General features: G+C 36.9%; 1 pseudogene; it reads left to right on the top strand.

Moving 5' to 3' along the window:
- Nucleotides 1–310: 310 nt before the first annotated feature.
- LOC107615563 (uncharacterized) lies at nucleotides 311–3,757 on the top strand (annotated as a pseudogene).
- The last annotated feature ends 18,678 nt before the right edge of the window (nucleotides 3,758–22,435 follow it).

Raw genomic sequence — 22,435 nt, 5'->3', positions numbered from 1 at the left:
TGGTGTTGTACGGATTAAGACAGTATTTAAGGTTGGTTCATGCAAATTTAAATACATCTATTAATTTGTTATTAATGTTATGCGGACAACTTAAGTGCTTTCCTGAGGCACTCACTTCAGGACCTTCTTTAAGAATTGCTAAAATTTAATTTTCTTTTCTATTTTATGTCCAATGCCTTCAAAGTATTTTGGAGACTTGGAAAATATTGTCTCTTAGTTAATTAGGAAGCTAGACTCGTAGTTAGTGAGACTAGCAGTAAAGACTTCAAACTAGAAACTTAGCTATCTATTTGAAATATATAGGTTTTCGATGAATGTGTCCAAGGATTGGATGGATACACCACGGCATGAAAAAGAATATCAACTCGGTGTAGAAAAGTTTTTACACTTTGCTTTTTCATCACTGGGAATTCCTCAAGGGGAAGAAATTCAATGCCCATGTGCAAAGTGTTGTAATAGACTTTGGTTAAGAAGGGATGTCGTGTATGACCATCTAACATGCGATGGACTCGTAAAAGGTTATAGGCGGTGGTTTAATCATGGGGAATCACTTGTTGCTATGGATGTTGACAATGACACAGATGAGGAATATAATTGCAATGATAATATTGATGAGTTGTAACGTGATAGAATCAGAGATACTACACAAGTTGATGGACATAACATGGGGCCTAACGAAGGTGCAAAAGAATTTTATAAATTGGTAGACGAGGCAAGCCAAGAACTATACCTTGGATGTAAAGGATTCACAAGATTATCCTTTACCATCCGTCTTTACTTGTTAAAATGCTTGCATGGTTGGAGTAATACGTCGTTCATTTCTCTCTTAGAATTATTGAAAGAAGGAATGTCACATTTGAATATTCCTACTTCTTTTGATAAAACGAAGAATATGGTGAAGAATTTGGGTCTTGACTACCAAAAGATCGATGCATGTCGCAATGATTGCATGTTGTATCGGAACGGGCATGAGAATGACTCATCTTGCCATGTCTGTGGAACATCCCGTTATATTGAGCATCATGTAGAAGAGGACGATGCTACCTCATCTAAAAAGCCTCGTAAAGTTGCTGCAAAAATTCTAAGGCATTTCCCCTTGATTCCCAGACTTCAAAGGCTTTTTATGTGCACAAGGACGGTTGAAGCTATGTCTTGGCATCATAATGAACATGTTAAAGATGGGTCGTTAAGGCATCCTGCCGATGGTGAATCTTGGAAAGCATTTGAAAATCGACATGAAGATTTTGCAAAGGAGCCTCGTAATGTGAGACTTGGCTTAGCAAGCGACGGATTCAATCCGTTTCGAACTTTGAGTAGTACACATAGTACATGGCCTGTTGTTCTGATGGTGTATAATCTACCCCCTTGGATGAGCATGAAGCCTGATTATTTTATGCTCTCTTTACTCATTCCTGGCCCACAATGACCGAGAAATGATATTGATGTCTTTCTTCAACCACTAATTGAAGAATTAAAAGAATTGTGGGAGTTAGGTGTCGAAACATATGATTCCAAAGAGAACAAAACATTCAACATGAGAGCATGTCTTTTATGGACAATTAACGTCTTCCCTGCATATGCTATGTTATCTGGGTGGAGTACAAAGGAAAAATTGGCTTGTCCATGTTGTAATGATGAAACTTCTTCTATATATCTGAAACATAGCCACAAGACTATTTATATGGATCATCGAAGGTTTTTACCCATGAACCATCCATGGAGACATAATAAAAGATCTTTCAATGGGAAAACTGAACTTAGGTCTCCACCGCAGTTGTTAGATGGAACAACTGTATTTTATATATTGCAAGGGGTAGATAATTCTTTTGGGAAGAAGCAAAGGAGATCAAAGAATGGCATTTCAAATTGGAAAAAGCGGTTAATCTTTTTTGATTTACCATATTGGAAGTTCAACATGTTTAGACACAACCTTCATGTCATGCACATAGAGAAGAATATAGTTGATAGCATAATTAGAACTCTTTTGGATATTTCTAGAAAGACAAAAGATCATGCAGCTGCGCGTTTTGACCTTAAAGACATGGGTATCAGGAAAAACCTTCAACCAAGAGATACGAATGATGGTAAAAGAACTAAGTTAGCAAAGGCATGCTTCTCAATGACTGCAGCAGAGAAAACAATATTTTGTAGTGCGTGAAAAGGGGCAAAGTTACCAGACGGCAGCGCTTCCAATATCGCTCGATGTGTGCAGCAAACAGAAAAGAAGATTTCTGGTTACAAGACCCATGATGCTCATTTCATGTTACATTACTTGTTGCAAGTACCGATCAAGAGCATACTTCCTGACCATGTTGCCATTGCTTTAGTTCGCTTATGTTCATTTTTTCGCCGGATATGTCAGAAGGTAATTAGCCTAGATGAGGTAGTTAACTTAGAAGCAGAGATTGCTGAGACATTATGCCAATTGGAGAGGATTTTTCCTCCAAGCTTTTTTGACATAATGGTGCACTTGTCTATCCATTTGGCAAATGAAGTGAGGTTAGGTGGTCCAGTTCAATATCGTTGGATGTACCCTGTTGAACGATATATGTGCACACTAAAATCGTATGTTCGTAACAGAAGTCGTCCAGAAGGATCCATTGCCGAAGGATATTTGGCGAATGAGTGTATTAATTTTTGCTCAAGATATTTGCATGAAGATGTCCAGACAAGACTCAACAGAGTCCCTCGAAACAATGATGAGTGTGTTTCAGATGAGCTGCGAACTCCGAGTTTGTTTCTAAGCAAAGGATGTCCTTTGAGTGGAAAAATGGGAGATTTGTTCATGTTAGATGAAAAATCAGAAATACAAGGTCATGCATACATCCTAAACAATTGTGATAAGATCGAAGTCTACATGAGGTATTATGTTTGATTCATTGTCATTTCGTAGACCTCAATCATAATATTTTACCCTACTAACAAATAAGAATATTAATATTTGATCTTCAGAGAGCATGAGGAGGCAGTAAATGACAACAATCCACGAAGAACAAAGTGGGAGAAAGCCAAAGACCATAGTCAACAGTTCTTAGAATGGTTTAAAACTCGTGCCATGAAAAAGGATGTGCCTGGTTGGGTAAAAGGGTTGGCTAGGGGTCCAAATAGAGTTGCAAAAAGATTTTCAGGTTATGTTATCAATGGGTATAGGTTCCATACAAGGCACCATGATGCAAGACATAAAACCCAAAATAGTGGTGTCACATTGGAGGCATTAACTTCTAGTTTTGCTACTGTGAAAGATAAGAACCCAATTGAAGCAAAAGTAACCTACTATGGTAGAATAGTTGATATGTTTGAATTAGATTATTATGGCCAATTTAAGGTAGTCCTGTTTAAGTGTGAGTGGTATACAGTTGCAAAAGACAACTTTGGCCTCTCATATGTGTATTTCAGTAAAAAATGCTACCAAGAAGAACCATTTGTCCTAGCATCCCAAGTAAACCAATGCTTTTATGTGCAAGACCCATATGTGAGTGACAAACACTATGTTATGAAAACAATTCCAAGAGATTTATTTAGGATAAGTGATGACCTTGAGTCTGATTCCCCCATAATATATGCAAGGGAGCCATGTGAACCTGAAGTGATTCCCAGTCTCCCAAATGATAATGGCGAGGTTGATCTAGTGAGGAATGATCTACGAGCAACTATTATAGATGTGGCTCCAAATATGTTTGCCAAACAACGTGGTGAGGAAGATGATGAGGAAAGTGAATACGAGTACATAGAGGACTCTGATTCTGAAACTTCTTGACATGTTTTCATGTAATGCTATTTTGGTAGAATTCTAAATGACTCATTTATTTTAGTTATTTTGCTTATTATTTTTTTTGTGACTTGTCACGCCCAGTTATTTTGCTTATTTAATTACTTGCTTATGTTGATTATGTTCATTTAATTATTCATAAAATAATATTTTTTTCATTGCAACTCTTGTGTATGCAGAATGGAGAAAGGAGAGATCACTAAAAGAAAACGGATAAGTACCTTAGCACAAAAAATGAAAGAAAAAAGTCCACAAAAAAAGAATTCCTTTGAGGTTACACAAGTGAGGTCAAGTGCTAATTGCTACAACAATACAATATTAAAAGAGAAAAGATCATGGCTGAAAATAAGAAGGCTAGCTTCCAAGCTCAAAACCCAAAAGATCAAACAAGAAACCAACCCATCACAATCATGGAAGATGCCATTGAAGAGCAAGCTAGGACTCCAAAGAAGAAAAAGAAGGTCCAACCAATGCCACTTTTTTAAGAATGTGAACATAATGGGAAGGGGACAATGTCTCATGCTGAAAAGACCTCCAAAACTGGGCATCAAAGGACTGTTGAAGCTGATACGATGGAACAAAATGATTTAAGTTCTGATGATGAGGGAGAAGATACAAGCGAGCTAAGTGCAAGTTCAACAAAAAAAGGAATGAGTCTTGACATGTATTTTAAGGTACATGGGATAAATTTGGAAAATGAAGAAGATGAGGAAGATGAGGAAGACGAGCTTGATGATGCTGCAAATGATGAGGGTAATGGAGGACAAGCTAGTAACGAAGGTGCTTTTCTTGTTTTACCTTATTGTCAAAATATAGCTTGTATTACTTCTAGGTTGATTTGAGTTAAAATTCTGTTATTTTAATTGGACTTAGGCACAATAAAGAAGAAAACTCGTGGAAAGACTATGTGCAAAAAGCTTCATGCCACTGATTTTTATGATCGACGGGAGGTGGAATTTTTTGGAGGGCAGCCTATAGGTCCAACCAAGGAGGTTGTTTCTAACCTCAACCAACTTTTGGGCACAACAGTTAGAAATCTTCGTTTTGTGACTTTACTATATACTAGTTGGCATGGTGTGCCTAAAAACCTCAAAGAGGACATGTGGGAGTATGCCAATGTATGTAACTATAGAATTATAGATAATTTTTTTAAAATTTATTTGTTACTTTATTTATGCTAACCCTTGACAATCTAATTTGTTGTCTTGTTTAGCAAAAATTCATTCTTCCAATAGCTTCAAAGCCGTGGGTAATGAAGGGATTTTGTCATGCATGGAAAAAATACAAAGGCGAAATAAAAAAGGAACATTTCTTGAAGTAGAACACAAAGAAATAAATGATAAAGAACCGACCGTTAGAGATCCCTGAGGTTCAATTTCGCAAACTAATTCAGTATTGGAGTCTTCCAACTGTCAAGGTAACATTGTCTTTTAGTTCTTTATATGATTAAACTTGGTGTTTTCGAAAAAAGTAGTGTGATTTTGAAAAAACAAGAAAACATGTTTATTAAGAATAATAACATCTCTTTTTTATGTTTATATTTAGGCTGTGTCTACTAAGAATGCTGAAAATAGGTCAAAATAAACATGTCCTCACCGGATGGGTTCCATAAATTTTGGAATAGTTCGCAAGCAGCTGGTAATATAACTTGTTTTTTTTGTGATTTCTCATTTATATTCATGTTGTAGTTTTCTAGTCAGTATGCTTCATGTAAATTTTTCTATATGTACTCTAGCGCGACTCTAAAGAGAACAGTGAAGAACCATCAAGAGTTGAAGTTTTCATAGTAACTCGCATAAGTAAAAAAGGAAAAGAAATTGATGCTAAAACACAAAGCACAATTGTGAGTTGTTTGTATTTGTATTTGGATTTGTACAATATAAATTCTATAGTGATTTCTATTAATATTGAGTTAATGCGGCTTTGTATTTTATTGCTCCTCACTTTTGACAGGCTGAACTTCAAACCCGCATAGAGGCAGGGGAAAATGATGAGGATGCATTTGTAGGAGTGCTAGGAAAGGACCAACCAGGTCGAGTTTGTTGTTATGGGGCTTCGATTACAAGAAGGTCTCTTAAAAAGGATGAGGAGATTCGACAAGTCAAAGTTGAATACAACAACAAGGTTGAATCATTAGAGAAGAAGATGGACGGTGTATGTAGTTTATTAAAGGTATTGGTGCACTAAGTCAACCCTGGAATGAGTGAGGAAGAGGTAGCAGCCTTAGTGTAAGCTGCCCAAAATTCTCCTTTGGATGCCTCAAGTAGCAGACTGAGATATACTCCTCGCTCCTCCGAATCAACTCATATTCCACCCAAAGATGTAAGTCATTATCTTTGGATATTCGATATATTTCCATTCAAAGTAGTTGACTTATTGTTGTTGTTGATTTTGGACATTTGATAGTGAGATAAAATAATATAAATGGTGCTAATGGTGTTGAATTGGAATCTGAATTCAAAGTTGTTGACTTTTTAGTAGTGTTTTGTTTTGTATTTAGTGTGGTATTGAATCTCAATTTCGGAAAACACGAGAAATCTTTGAATTTGCACTTTTTCGTAATCAAATTGGAAAAAGGAAAAGAAAAGAAACCATAATTGAATTTTAATGGTTTTGTTTCTTTTGATTTTTGCAAACTCCAGAAGGAATTAATGGCTCTCATGGTATATCTTATTTTGCTTGATCTATTTGTTGTGGATTGGTCTTTTCTTTCTTTCTTTTCCCACCTTTATTAATTAGAAGAAAAAATCGGTTATAGAATCCATATGCAATTTGTATTGATTCTCTAGTTGCTAGAATAAACTTATGTGCATGCATATGACAGCAGGTGCAGTATAGGGCTACAAGAATGGTTAATTTGGTTGTGAATACATACCATTGTTGAATTAAAACATGTGATAGTTGCAGCAAAAAAAAAAGGGGGAGGGGGGGCAGTTTGATTGTTAGCTTCCTATATCAGTACCCTTTCCCTTTTTTGAAAACTTTAAGAACAAAAAAAGTATAGTGACTTTCAATATAATGAAAGAAAAGCCTTTGCTGGTTACAAGTATTGTACGACTATAACACAACACAGTTTGTTGATAATATGTCTTTTCTTTTTTTTGTTTGGTATAAGATGCACTAACACATACCATTTAAAATTATGCAGGGCAGTGCTGAAAACAATTTCGCTCACAATGATGATCAGTAATCATGAAGTTTTATATTTTGTAATGAAGTGTAAAGGAAGTAGCTAGATAATGTAACCCATGTTGGAATTGAATTCATGTATTAGGAAATTGCTAGTGGATGAGACTTTGATTTTTGGTATTTTGTTAGAGTATATCATGTGATCAAACACTTTTTTTCTGTGACAAGTTTATGAAGCAATGATTAGTTGATTTAAAATTAGTAATCTTTTAAATTTTAAAATTATTTATGATTTTGTAAGGTTTATAAAAAAAATAGTGCCAATAGGTACTGAACTAACTTACAGCCATGCTTTAAAAGAGTGGCTATATTGTACAGCAGCAATCAATAGCCACGCTTTATAAGCATGGCTGTAATTTAGTTCTGTACCTATTGGCACGCTTTTAAAGCGTAGCCATATCTCCACTTGTTGCCACGCTTTGGAAGCGTGGCGATAAACGTTACAGTGGGTATTAACAGTCACGCTTTAAAAGCGTAGCTGTATCTCACAGCTATTGGCACGCTTTAAAAGCGTAGCCATATGTCTTGCTATTGGCACGGTTTTAAAGCGTAGCCATATCTTGATATTGGCACGCTTTAAAAGCGTAGCCATATCTCACACATATGGCTACGCTTTTAAAGCGTGTCGATCTGTAAAAGCGTGGCAAGAAAAGAAGCGTGGGGATAGGTCAGCAAAAGTGTGGCGATAGAGCAACCAGCACCCTTGCAGTTGTGACCCTTTCAAAAGCGTGCCGGTAGCTCAAAAAGCGTGGCGAAAAGCTATCGCTATGCTTTTTCGGACTTTTCGCCACGCTTTAAAAGCGTAGCAAAAAGCTTGTTTTCTTGTAGTGTTAGTTTTAAGATCCTCATGCTTACCTTTTAAGAATACCAAGTGATGAGAATTGCCTTCGAACTTGTAACTCTTCTTGAATTGTATGATTTGGCCACCATGTGATTTGAACCCTATTCTTTGATTAGGCAATCTCTTGACATTGGATGGTGTACATTTACCTTAATGCATTGTATTTCACGATCATATGCATCCATATGCTTTTAGCTTGAATGCATTCATGCTTCTTTATTTCTTGTTTTACCTTACAAGTTACTTAAAGCATCTCAAGCACACTAAAATGAGTAAAGTGCATGCTCCTTTTGTGACATAACTTTTTATGCTAATGTATGTTCTAAAAGGCGCCTAATTTAGAATTTACATCCCTATTTTCCTAATGTCACACTAATTCACTCACTCAATTCTAGTGATTAGTACATCATTCCCAACAATGTATGCTTCCTTGTTTTTGTGTTCTCTCATCTTATGGTTTTATATTTTTGTTTTTCATGAATGATGCACCGCAAGCAAAAATAGAAGCGAGAGAAAGAATACGGAGTAACCGGTTGACCTACCAGCTGAAGGTGGCAATCCGGAGAGTTGCCGTACCCCCTTGCTCATCTTTGAATGCACGGAGGACAGTGCAAACTTTTAAGTGTGGGGAGGTCATCCGACCGATCGGCGATTTTGGGTGACAAATTTCTAATCCCAACACTTTTGTATTTCATTTTAGGTTTTTTAGGATTTTTATTACTTGTATTTTCTTTTTTTTTTTTTTGCATATATATACAATAAGCTTAGTCAAAATAATGAAACTTTTATAGAAATTTATCTATAGGGCACCAATTGATTTGAGTGAAAACCTTTCATAGAACTTGCTTGAATTATATACATTGTGGATCATGTTTTGAGCTAAGAACACACAACCTAGTGAGTTTTGAGCCTAATTATGTGGTTACATCTTATAACCACTTATCTTCTTTCTTGTGTGCATTATTCTCTTTCTATGATTGTAATCTTTAATTTGTTTGATTCTCTATGTCCATTATTTTGTGTATTCATGCATTTATATGATTGAGGCCATTGTTTCATTTAGCTCACTTACCCAAATAGCCTACCTTTTACTCCGATTGTTAACCAATTTTGAGCCTACGCTTAACCCAATTGTTCTTTATTTTAGCACATTACAAGCCTAAAGCAAAAAACAATAAAAGTCCCTTGTTTGGACTTTGATTAGCTTAGGCTAGTGAGAGTGCTTATTAGTCATGTTTGGGGAGATTTGGGAATATTGGTTGGGATAAACGGGTATTTCATATTTCTATATTTGGGAATTAGGTGCATACTCATGTATTAATTAAATGTATAGACCTTATGCATTGATGTTCTTGTATGTAGCTTGAAAGAAAGAAAAAAAATGAGAAAACAATTGAAAAAAAAGAAAAAAAGAAAAAAAATGTGAAAAAGAAAAGTAAAGAAAAAAAAAGAAAAAAATAGAAAAAAGAAAGAAAGGAAGAAAAGCAATAAAAAGGGGACAAAATGCCCCGAAGTAAAGTTCAATAAGAATCAATGCGTAAGTGTTGTGAAATGAAAGAAAATGCATGAGTATGTGAAAAAGTGAAGGATGGGTAGTTAGGTTAGCATTTAATTGTATAGGTTATTATATAGGTTAGGTGGGAAAGTTTAAGCTCATCAAAGATTCAAATCCTAGTCCACTTAACCATATACAATCCTACCTTGACCCTAGCCCCATTACCACCTATGAAAAGACCTCATGATGAATGTATGCATGCATTGAATAAATGTTGATTGTTAGATGAAAAACAAGTCTTGGAAAGCATGAAATAGAGGAGAATCAAGTGAATCAACCCTAAACACTTGAGCGAATAGAGTGCAAACACTACTGGTGACGGTTCAATTACTTAATTACATGTTTTCACCAATGATCATCTTTTCATGCAAGTTTGTAAAAATATTTAATAACTCAATTCAATTGTGGATTAGACTTGCTAGTCCTAGGCCCTTGTGCATATACGCTCCTTGGAAATTGATTTATTTTGATTAAGCAATTGCATTCATTTAGATAGTTGCATATAGGTAGATTGCATTTAGTTAGAATTCATTGAATAAATGTTGATCCCTTTGCTTTCTCTTGGTTTAAGAATGAGTACATGCTTGGTTTAAGTGTGGGGAGGTTGATAAACCCCATTTGTAGGGTTTATCTTGTACTGATTTTAGGGGATTTTATGACCTTTTACTCACATTTATTCAATGAAATAGCATGGTTTCATGATTGTCTCCTAATTTGTACTTAAGTGTGAAAAGATGCTTTCTAGGCCCTTAATTAGCTAAATCTAATTCACCTTTGATTCCACTAGATACCTTGATTTGTTTGTTAAGTGATTTCAGGTTGAAAAGGCTAGGAATAGATCAAAGGAATGGAGAGTAAAGCATGCAAAGTGGAGAAATCATGAAGAAATAAAGGAATCGCAAAAGCTGTCAAGCCGACCTCTTCGCACTTAATTGATCATAACTTGAGCTACAGAGGTCCAAATGATGCGGTTCTAGTTTCATTGGAAAGCTAACATCCGGGTCTTCGAAATGATATAAGATTTTCTATAGTTGCACCGCGCATAGGGGCGCGCACGTGCACGGTACGCGTAGTCGCCGATGGTTGCACATGATTCACTTAATGCAACTCGTGGCTAGCGATTTTAGGAGCCTTGTGGGCCCAATCCAACTCATTTCTGATGCTAGTCATAGTTTAAGTTTTAGAAGTAGTTAGAGTTAGTTTTAGAGAGAGAAGCTCTCACTTCTCTCTAGAATTAGAATTAGGATTAGGTTTAGTTCTTAGATCTAGGTTTTGATTCATGCTCTCTACTTCTTCTTCTTCTCAATTATTTGTTGTTGCATTTATGATTCCTCTATTCTTTTGTTGTAATTTCCTTTATGTTATTTCTATGCTTTATTGTAGATCTACTCTTGTTCCTTTTATTTTCTTCCAATTCAATTTGAGGTAATTCATAATAATTGTGTTTCTTTTGATTGTTGTTATTAATTCCTTGCAATAAGTAGTTGTTAGATTTCATTGTTGTTATCAATTTACTTTGCTTTCCTTTTATGCCTTCCAAATGTTTGATGAAATGCTTGGTTGGATTTTAGTATAGATTTTGTTCCTCTTGGATTTGGTAGAGTAATTAGTGACTCTTGAATTATCTAATTCCTTTGTTGATTGACAATTAGAAGTTTCTAATTAATTTGGATACCACTAAAGCTAGTCTTTCCCTTGGGAGTTGGCTAGCACTTGTGGAATCAAGTTAATTCATCGACTTGACTTTCCTCCATAGTTAATTCATCGACTTGATTTTCATTGCCATTTACATTTCATGCCTCTTATCCCAAAAAAACCCCAAACATACTCCATAACCAATAACAAGACATTTTGTTGCAATTCCTAGGGATAACGACCCGAGGTTCATTACTTCGGTTTATAAATTTAGGGGTTTGTACTTGTGACAAACAAAATTTTTGTATGAAAGGATTATTGATTGGTTTAGAAACTATACTTTAATTATCTTTTAGCCCAAAGCCAAATCTGCAAGCAACAAAAATTATTAATTAGCAAATATGAATTAGAATTCAAATTAATAATTTTTGTAATTAATTATATTAATAATATTTGATCGTCACTAATTTTAATTTGGAGTTTTCCAAACTCATCAATCTCCCCCTTGATGAAAAACATTATTAAAAATTAAAATGGAAAGAAATTAAAGATTAGAGTACTCCCTTTGAAGATTAGGATTCCTTCCCCTTTTCAATTGTTACATGGCTCCCCCTTAATATATGCCATTTTACCAAGGGAAGCATTACCAGTAACAATTTTATCAAGCCTAAGCAACTATGTTATTCAACATATGGAATTTGAGATGTTGAATGGATTGATTTATGAGCAGAAATAACATGATAAACACTACTTGACTTGTTATCATATAAATGATTTTCTGCTCAGTGTCAATCAAAAAAGCTTTGAGTACAGAGTACATGAGAAAAAGTTGATAATTTCTAAATAATTTGATTAAATGAACAATATTTTCTAGCCATCACATCAGAGCATCAAAAATATCAGTTTATAGTAGAAAAACATTTTCAGTTAAACACAATCATATCAGATCATAAGGAATATATCACTGTATCAAACCTTAAAGGGATTATCAAATCACAGCTAAATCCTAAATTCAACAAATATTTCAACAAAACAGAGCATGAGGCATCAACACAGCAGAGCATAAAGGGATTGTCAAATACAGCAACCATTTCAATCAAAACAGATCATAATCATTGGAACAGGGATGATCATGAATCACAAGAGATTTCAGTCCCTGTTTCTTTCAATTTTTAAATTTTTCCAGCTTTCCTCCCACTTTTGTCATCAAAGGGGAACCTGCAAAAAAATGACAATAGAACATATACAAATATAACCAAAGCCAAAGTATCCAAGTATTTAACAAAATATCAGAGGTCTAAAGTATCGAAACAGCATACAAAGTACCAAAAAAAACCAAACAAAACCAGAATTCAACAAGAAATAAATAAATTAATCATCAGAAAGGTTATACTCAGATCCAGATTCATCATCCTTCTCAGTAGCCCCCATCTCCTCTTCGAAATTCTGAAGCATCAGACCAACTCTTTCTTAGCACTTTGTCCAAGCTTTTTCATTTTCGTATGCTTGCTTACGAGCAGCCTTGTAGGATTCCACCATCAGTTTGGACATGTTAGAAAATTCAGTGAGGATTTCCTTAATTGATTCTATCACCTTGGATGGTTCGGCTGGGCGGCTCTCAAGATCACTGTCAGAGGGCATTGACCGTTTGCCTTTGGTGCCTTTCATAGTACCTGAAACTCCTCCTCCCTTAATTGATGAAACTTTATTCTCTACATCTTCATTAGTTAGATCAACCTTGAAGTATTCAAAGATGCAGATAAGAAATATGCCATAGGGAAGGTTAGCCTTTTTAATGCTCCTAACACATTCCCATATATGCCTTATCATAAGATATGCAAAGGAAATAGGAGATGAAGTAATAATGGCAAAAAGGACAAATGAATTAGAAACGGTTACTCTATTGTGTGATCCACTCTGTGGAGTCAGAATGTGAGTAATAATTCTGTGCAGCAATGCTTTTTCTGGACCAAGGGCCTTGTGAGTTGGAACTGTGCCATCCAGCCCAGACAGATTTTCACAGATTTGTTGTAGAGCAATCTGAGATGTGACTCCAACATGAGAATCCCATTTTTCTAACATATAAGCTGCTGGAACTTCATCAACATAACCTAGGGCAGCGCTTATTGTTTCTCTACTCAGAGTCATGTAAACCCGCTTCACCTAGGGCACCATCAATCAGCCTCATGTTTTCATAAAATTCTCAGACCAAAGCAGGGTATATAGGTTTCTAAATTTTGAACAAGGGAGACCACTTCATATTCTCAAAGAGAGTGATAACGTTGATTGCTTTAGCAGCAAGAGAGTATAGATTCACTCTGTATGAAGCACACGTGACGTTTCTTCAACACCTTTGTGAAACTCATAAGACGCACAAGAATTAAATCTTCCTGGATCAAAATGTGAATGGATTTTGTTGTATTGATTCTTAAAATCCAGGGATTCCAGATTTGGTAGTTCCCTTGTGTTACATAGCACGTAACTTTTGGTCTTCTGAGAGCTTCGGGCAGATGCATGAGGAGTTGCTTTCTTTGGAGATGAATGAGGTATAGATGTGTGAGACTCCTCTTCTTCTTCCTCAATTTGATTTTTCTCTTTTCCCAGCTTTCTTCTGGATGAAGTTTTCGTTACTATTACCTTTCTTCTCATAGTGTCTATTGTTTAGAAGAAGGTGAGGGGAATGAAGAATATGTGGAGTGTATATGAATGTGTGTGTGTGTTTGAGGGGTTGAGAATGGAGAAATTTTTGGTGTGTGGGTTCGGCTACTTTTCCTTGGAGCAACCTTCCTTTTCATGTTATGAAAATAGAGATAGCAGAGAGAAGATGAAGAGAGGCCGAGGAGAATGGTGAGAGGAGGGAGGTTATGGAAGCAATTAATGCTGAGTAGAGAGAGAATTGAGGGAGTTATTACCCATTAAGTGGCACGGTTATTAACCAAAGAAAAATTTAAAAATTAAAACTGAAAGGTTAGCTCCTAGAATCAAGGGATGAGGGAAGGATAAAGATTTGATTTGACAACAATTCCTTGCTACAATATTTGATATGACAACCTTCCAAAAGAATGATTAAAAAAATAAGGAACTCAAAAACGGATCATGGTAAGGTCAAAGAGATTTGATGGGCCCAAGATAATTAACGTCTGTTCAGTCTCCCCCTGTATCATGGCCCATCCATCACAACCTGAAATTTGTCTCCTACTTCCCTACGAGACAAAACCAAACAGAATCAAAAAAATTTCACAAATTATCAACAGAACCTAATTCTATCATTCCCAAACTGTTTTTCAAGGAACAGAATCTGTCTTCACACAAGGGCTTAGTAAAAATGTCTATCAATTGTTCTTTGGATTTTACAAATTGAATATCAATAGTACCCTTTTGCACATGTTCTCTAATAAAATGATATTTGATCTCAATGTGCTTTAATTTGTAATCCTCCAATTGAGTTTTTAACCAAATTAATTGTGAACAACAAGCAGATGTAGAAATGTATTCAGCTTCGGCTCTGGATAGAGCTATTGTGGCTTGTTTCTTGCTTGACCACATGTTGAGTGAGCTTCCAAGGAAGCAACACATGCCGGATGTGCTCCTTTTATCCACCTGATCTCCCGCATAATCTGCATCACAAAACCCTACTGCACAAAAATCATCATATTTTGGATACCATAAGCCATAATCACTAGTTCCCTTAATGTCTCTAATGATGCATTTAATGGCTGAAAGATGGGATTCTTTTGGGTGAGATTGAAATATTGAACATACACCCACACTTTGAACAATGTCCGGTCTAGAGGAGGTATGATACATGAGTGAACCTATCATTCCTCTATACCGTGTTTCATGCACATCTTTGCCATCATCATCTTTTTCAAGTTTAGTGTTTGGATGCATTGGGGTTCCCATTGGTTTGGAATTTTCTAGGCCAAATTTCTTGATTAATTCTTTAGCATATTTTCCTTGGTGAATAAAAGTGCCGCTAGGAGTTTTTTTAATTTGGAGGCCAAGAAAGAATGTTAGCTCTCCCATTAAACTCATTTCAAACTCACTAGTCATGAGTTTTCCAAACTCTTCACACAAGGATTCATTGGCCGAACCAAACACTATATCATCCACATAGACTTGAACTAGGAGAATATCATCATTATATGCTTTAATAAATAAAGTAGTATCGGTGGTACTGGTATGCGAAGTTGTTACTCTGAGGTTGTAAAATTTGTTATTCGTTCTCTCCTTGGCAATGGCGCCAATAACTGGTGCACAATACCATGGTCCAAACATAACTTCACAACTTCGCACAACTAACCAGCAAGTGCACTGGGTCGTCCAAGTAATAAAACCTTATGTGAGTAAGGGTCGATCCCATAGAGGTTGTTGGTATGAAGCAAGCTATGGTCATCTTGTAAATCTCAGTCAGGCGGATATCAAATGGTTATGGAATTTTCGAATAATAATAATAATAATAAATAGAAAATAAAGATAGAAATACTTATGTAATTCATTGCTGGGAATTTCAGATAAGCGTATAGAGATGCTTTCGTTCCTCTGAATCTCTGCTTTCCCGCTGTCTTCATCCAATCAGTCTTACTCCTTTTCATGGCAAGCTTTCTGTAAGGGCATCACCGTTGTCAATGGCTACATCCCATCCTCTTGTGAAAAAGGTCCAAATGCTCTGTCACGGCACGGCTAATCATCTAAGGTTCTCGATAATACTGGAATAGGATTCACCCTTCTTTTGCGTCTGTCACTACGCCCAGCACTCGCGAGTTTGAAGTTCGTCACAGCCATCGCTTCCCATATCCTACTCGGAATACCACATACAAGGTTTAGACTTTCTGGATCTCAGGAATGGCCATCCATGGGTTCTAACTTATACCACGAAGATACTAATAACTCGGACTCGGTCCTCTGTATTAGATATCTAAGAGATACTCATTCTAGTTTGTTTGCATGTAGAACGGAAGTGTTTGTCAGGCACGTGGTCATAAGTGAGAATGATGATGAGCGTCACATAATCATCACATTCATCATGTTCTTGGGTGCGAATGGATATCTTAGAAGCGGAATAAGTTGAATTGAATAGAAAACAGTAGTACTTTGCATTAATTCATGAGGAACAGCAGAGCTCCATACCTTAATCTATGTAGTGAAGAAACTCTACCGTTGAAAAATACATAAGTGAAAGGTTCAGGCCCGGCCGAATGGCCAGCCCCCATGATCTAAGAACTAGACGTCCCAAGATAAAAATACAATAGTAAAAAGTCCTATTTATACTAAACTAGTTACTAGGGTTTACAGAAGTAAGTAATTGATGCATAAATCTACTTCCGGGGCCCACTTGGTGTGTGCTTGGGCTGAGCTTGAAGTTTACACGTGGAGAGGTCATTCTTGGAGTTGAACGTCAGTTTGTAACGTGTTTCTGGCGTTCAACTCTGGTTCGTGACGTGTTTCTGGCGTTTAACTCCAGACTGCAGCATAGAATTGGCGTTCAACGCCCTTTTGCATCGTCTAAACTCGGCCAAAGTATGAACTATTATATATTGCTGGAAAGCCCTGGATGTCTCCTTTCCAACGCAATTGGAAGCGCGTCATTTTGAGTTCTGTAGCTCCAGAAAATCCACTTTGAGTGCAGGGAGGTCAGAATCCAACAGCATCAGCAGTCCTTCTTCAACCTCTGAATCTGATTTTTGCTCAAGTCCTTCAATTTCAGCCAGAAAATACCTGAAATCACAAAAAAATACACAAACTCATAGTAAAGTTCAGAAATGTGAATTTAACATAAAAACTAATAAAAACATCCCTAAAAGTAACTAGATCCTACTAAAAACATACTAAAAACAATGCCAAAAAGCGTATAAATTATCCGCTTATCAGGTACCCCTTTGAAATTGATTTTCCAACAAGAAGGTGCTAAGCCTTTCATACCAAGCTCTTGGAGCTTGCCTAAGGCCATAAAGAGCCTTTGAGAGTTTGAAAACATGGTTTGGAAATTTTTTATCTTCAAAACCGGGGGTTGTGCCACAAATACTTCTCTATCAATACAGCCATTAAGGAAAGCACATTTGACATCCATTTGAAACATTTTAAAACCCTTATAGGCAGCATAGGCAAGAAGCAACCTAATTGCTTCCATTCTTGCTACCGGAGAAAAAGACTCATCAAAATCTATACCCTCTTCTTGATCGTAACCTTGGGCCACTAATCTAGCCTTGTTACGAATAACCTTTCTATCCTCACCTAACTTATTTTTGAAAACCCACTTAGTACCTGTTACCTTCTTACCATCCGGATGAGGTACTAGTGTCCAAACCTCATTCTTGTCAAATTGAGCGAGCTCTTCTTGCATGGCTTTGACCCAAGAGGGATCTTCAAGAGCTTGCTTCACATTATCAGGTTCTATTTGTGACAAGAAAGAAAGATTGCTTGGTTCAGTTGGCTTTTTGGTTGAGGATCTTGTTGTTACACCTTAAGAGGGATCACCAATGATAAAGTCATGAGGATAACCCCTCATGGACTTCCATTCTCTTGGCTTCCGGAGTGATGTTGAGCTTTGATGAATTTCAGTGGGTTGTTCTGTTCCAGATTCTCTTGCTGGCTCAGGAGACAAAATAGAAATGTCTCCTCTATCCTGATGAGACAAAATTGGATGGACAGATTCTTCATTTTGGATAGACTTGGGATTTTCTTTACTGGTTTCCATGTTGACAGCATCTTCACAATCTGTATCATTTTCTATCACAGTACTGGGAATTGAGTTAGTATCACAAAAAGAAACATGTATGGATTCCTCTATTGTTCTATGTTATTTGAGGTAAATTCTATAAGCCTTGCTAGTGGTGGAGTATCCAACAAACATCCCCTCATAGGATTTTGGATCAAATTTACCAAGATTTTCTTTTTTGTTAAGTACAAAGCATTTGCATCCAAAAACGTGGAAATACTTAAGATTAAGAGGGGTTCCTTTCCATAGTTCATAAGGAGTTTTCTTTAACCCTTTTCTAATAATGGTCCTATTCAAAATGTAACAAGCTGTATTTACAGCTTCATCCCATATAAATTTTGGAATCTCATTTTCACATAGCATAGCCCTAGTCATCTCTTGAAGGCTTCTATTCCTTCTTTCAACCACCCCATTTTGCTGAGGGGTTCTAAGACATGAAAAGTTATGAGAAATTCTAAAATCATCACAGAATTTTTCAAAGTCTTGGTTTTCAAATTCTTTTCCGTGATCACTTCTCAAATGGGCAATTTTTAAATTTTTTTCATTTTGAATTCTTTTGCAAAGGGTTGAGAAAGCATGGAAAGCATCATTTTTATGAGCAAGAAAAAGTACCCAACCGAATCTAAAGTAATCATCCACCACTACCAATCCATAATGTTTACCTCCTAAACTTTGTGTTCTTATTGGACTAAAAAGATCAATGTGTAACATTTCAACTGGCCTCTTGGTAGAAATTCCATCTTTTGGTTTAAAAGAGGTTTTTACTTATTTGCCTAATTGACAAGCATCGCAAGTAATATCCTTATCAAATTTAATATTTGAAATTCCTCTTACCAAGTTTTTCTTAACAAGTTTAGAAATTTGGTACATGCTTGCATGGCCCAATTTCTTATGCCATAGCCATTTTTCAGATTCAAGAGAGGTAAAGCATGTTACATTTTGATCTTTTAAATCTTCAAGAGTCAATCCATACACATTATTACATCTCTTAGTTTCAAATAAAATATCCCAAAATTTTTTCCAAATAACTAAGCATACCAATTTTCTAAAAACAACTTCATATCTAAGATCACATAATTGGCTTACACTTAGTAAATTGTGTTTCAAACCATCAACAAGAAGAACATCATTTATAAAGGAAGAAAAACTTTTACCAACTTTTCCAACGGCCACTATTTTTCCTTTACCATCATCACCGAAAGTGACAAACCCTCCATCATACTCATCAAGCTTTATGAAGAAGATTGCCTTTCTGGTCATATGCCTAGAGCATCCACTGTCCATGTACCACATATGGTCCTTCCGCTTGGATGCTAGGCATACCTACAAAATGAGCTTAAGTGACCTTAGGTATCCAAATCTTCTTGGATCCTTTGAGATTAAATCATCTTCTTTGTCCTAATCCATTGTAATCAAAAACAATTTTGCAAACTTTGTTACCAATCATTCTTTCACCAAAGAAACATTGAATGGGAAAATGACCATTCCGGTTGCATAGTCTACAAAATCTTGGAGTTGCTATTTTGTTAAAGCTTGTTGGGTTTTGAAACCTTGTATCTTTAAAAGATGAAGCCACATTTTCAAAAGAGAATTTTTCAACAGATTTTAAAGCTTTGTGAAAACCCAAGCCAGATTTATCATAAAGAAGTTTTTGACTAGCTGATAAACCCCAATTTTATGGTTTATCTTGTGCTTATTTAAGGGGATTTGATCACCTTTTTCCACGTTTATTCAACTAAATAGCATGGTTTTGTAATTCTCCCTTAAATTATGCTTAAGTATAAAAACATGCTTTTCAGGCCCTTAAATTGGTGATTTTAACTCACTTTAATTCCATTCGATGCCTTGATATATTTGTTGAGTGATTTCAGGTTCATAAGGCAAGTTTTGGATGGAAGAAATGAGGAGAAAAGCATACAAAGTGGAGAATGCATGAGGAAACAAGAATTGGGAATGCATTGATGGGCGCGTAAGCGTACAAGGCACGCGCGCAGAAGTGAAATCACATACCGACGCGCACGCGTACATGACGCGTACGCGCAGATGAAGAAACAGCCAATCGACGCGCACGGGGACATGGCACGTACACACCGATACTTGCACGTGACCCATTTAAAGGCAAAACGCTAGGGGCGATTTCTGGGCTGCCCAAGCCCAATTCCAGCTTGTTTCTGAGTGTATTTCATGCAGAATTGAAGCCCAAGCAAAGGGGGGAGCAATTGTTGGTAGCTTAGCATCATGTAGTGTAGTTTCTAGAGAGAGAAGCTCCCTCTTCTCTCTAGAATTAGGTTAGGTTAGGTTAATCTCTCCTAGATCTAGGTTCAATATCATCTTTTCATCTTGTTTCCTTTATGATTGCTTGCTTCTACACTTTCATTCTCTTAGTTTGTGATGTTAATTTTACTTTTATGCTTCTTTTATGTTCATGGACTCATGTTGGATTTGGATCTCTTTAATGCAATTTAATATTTGATGTTCTTTTAATTGTTGATTTGAGTTGTGATTTACTTTCCTTGCAATTGATAGTTGTTAGATTTTACTATTTTTTGCACATTTACCATGCTTTCCTTGTATGCCTTCCAAGTGTTTGATAAAATGCTTGGAAGGATGTTAGAGTAGATTTTGAGCATTCTTGGCTTGGAAGAAGTAATTAGGTGATCTTGAGTCATGAATACCCAACTAATGTTGGTGATCTAGAGTTGTTAGTTAATATGATTTCCATTGACTCTAATCACTTGCTAATTCCATTAGTGAGTTTATTATGACATTTGGATTGAGGTTAACTAGTCTTGTTTGACTTTCTATAATGGAAGATAACTTACACCTTCTTCCAACATTAGGGATGATGAAATAAGATAAATTCTTGTTAATTATTGTTATTAGTGACTAGGATGGAAGGCCTATGATCTCAATCCTTGCCATGAATGTCTCTCTCTTTATTACTTGCTTTCTCTTATTTACTTGTCTTCTTTAAATACTTGCTTGATTTACTTTTCTTGTCATTTAATTTCTTGCCCCTTTTATAAACCAAACCCCTTGTCCTTCATAGCCAATAATTGACCACTTCGTTGTAATTCCTTGTGAGACGACCCAGAGTTTAAATATTTCGATTAATTCTTATTGGGGTTTGTACTTGTTAATACCCTGGGTCGAGCTATCCGACCTGGGATGATTGGAGACAAAGCGACCGACCTCTTCAGGTCAGACTATCCGACCTCTTTACAAAAGAGGTCGGCCAAATCGACAGGAAGGCCCAAGAAGGCCCAAACAAAGTAACACAGCCCAATCCAAAGGCAGCCAAAGCCTACAGAAAGAAGGGCGGTTCCGTTGAAGATAAGCTGACCTCAACCAAAGATAAAATAAGATAGGATAAGATAACTAACGTATCTTATCTAGAAAGGTCACTCTACAACCATTATAAATACACTGGAGCACCCAAGTATAACTCATACTCTGATTCTTCAATAAACCTGCTTAATACCCGTGCTAACTTAAGCATCAGAGTCTCTTGCAGGTACCCCCACCCTCCGGTGACCAAGGATCAGAAGTGAAGCCAGTCTAACAAGTCAGACACAACAGCTCCGGTCGCCCCCAGCCAGCCAGACCCGTCATCTCCGACCAGTACAGAAGATCTCATCCGAGATTGGCCTACAGTTTCAGGTAACCCTCGGAACATTGGCGCCGTTGCTGGGGAACTTGGAAGTCATCCCATCACCATGGCGGACGACCATGACAACGACCACAACTCAGATCTATAGGACAGAACGCCGCATAAAAATACGGATGTCACACCAAAGGATACTCCAGAATCTAACGGAGACAAAAACTCATCACATCCAGGAGTAATAGAAGCACTTCAAGATCGCCTAAAGCAACTCGAAAAAGAAAGCCAGTACCAGCAAGAAGTTGGCAAGGATCTACAAAGAGAGGTAAGGCGACGTCGAGAATTGGAAGATAAACTCCTACAACTTGAAGCCGATCTCAAAGCAAAGGCTACCCGGACCACCCCTGAGGACAACTCTCACAAGGATCAAGATCCATTCACTAGGGAAATCATGAAGACTAAAATCCCTAAAGACTTCAAACTTCCGGATATGACTTTGTATGATGGTACCACAGATTCCAACCATCATCTCAGCAACTTCAAAAGTAGAATGTACCTCACCGACGCTTTAGATGCCGTTCGCTGCAAAGCTTTTCCAACGACTCTCACAAAGGCTAAGCACGCTCCCAGTCTACTGGGTATCAAGCAAGGAGATCGGGAAAGTCTTCGCAACTACATGGAAAGATTCAACAAAACATGCCTAGACATACAAAGCTTGCCAACAGAGGCTGCCGTCATGGGCCTCATCAACGGCCTACGAGAGGGACCTTTCAGCCAATCTATATCAAAGAAATACCCCACATCTCTAGACGAGGTGCAAGAGCGGGCAGAGAAGTACAAAGGCAAAGAAGTATGTAACACAGAAAAGATACCCCCAGCTCGACCACTCAAAGGCAAAAGAGGAGGAGGAAATCGGAACGAATACTGTGAATATCATCGGCTCCGAGGGCATTCCACCAACGAATGCTTCGACTTAAACAACATCATAGAAAAATTAGTAAGAGAAGGAAAACTAAATCGGTATCTGGCCACCCGAGATGATGAGCAAAGAAAAAGACAAAGAGATGAAGATGTCGGACGAGCTGAGCGATCACCTCGAACGCCAGAAAGACATGTCCATATGA

Source organism: Arachis ipaensis, chromosome B9 (genome assembly GCF_059453495.1).
Source record: "Arachis ipaensis isolate K30076 ecotype BB chromosome B9, ASM5945349v1, whole genome shotgun sequence".
NCBI lineage: Eukaryota > Viridiplantae > Streptophyta > Magnoliopsida > Fabales > Fabaceae > Arachis > Arachis ipaensis.
The sequence above is the reverse complement of the archived record's forward strand: the minus strand, read 5'-3'. Positions and strand labels throughout refer to the sequence as shown.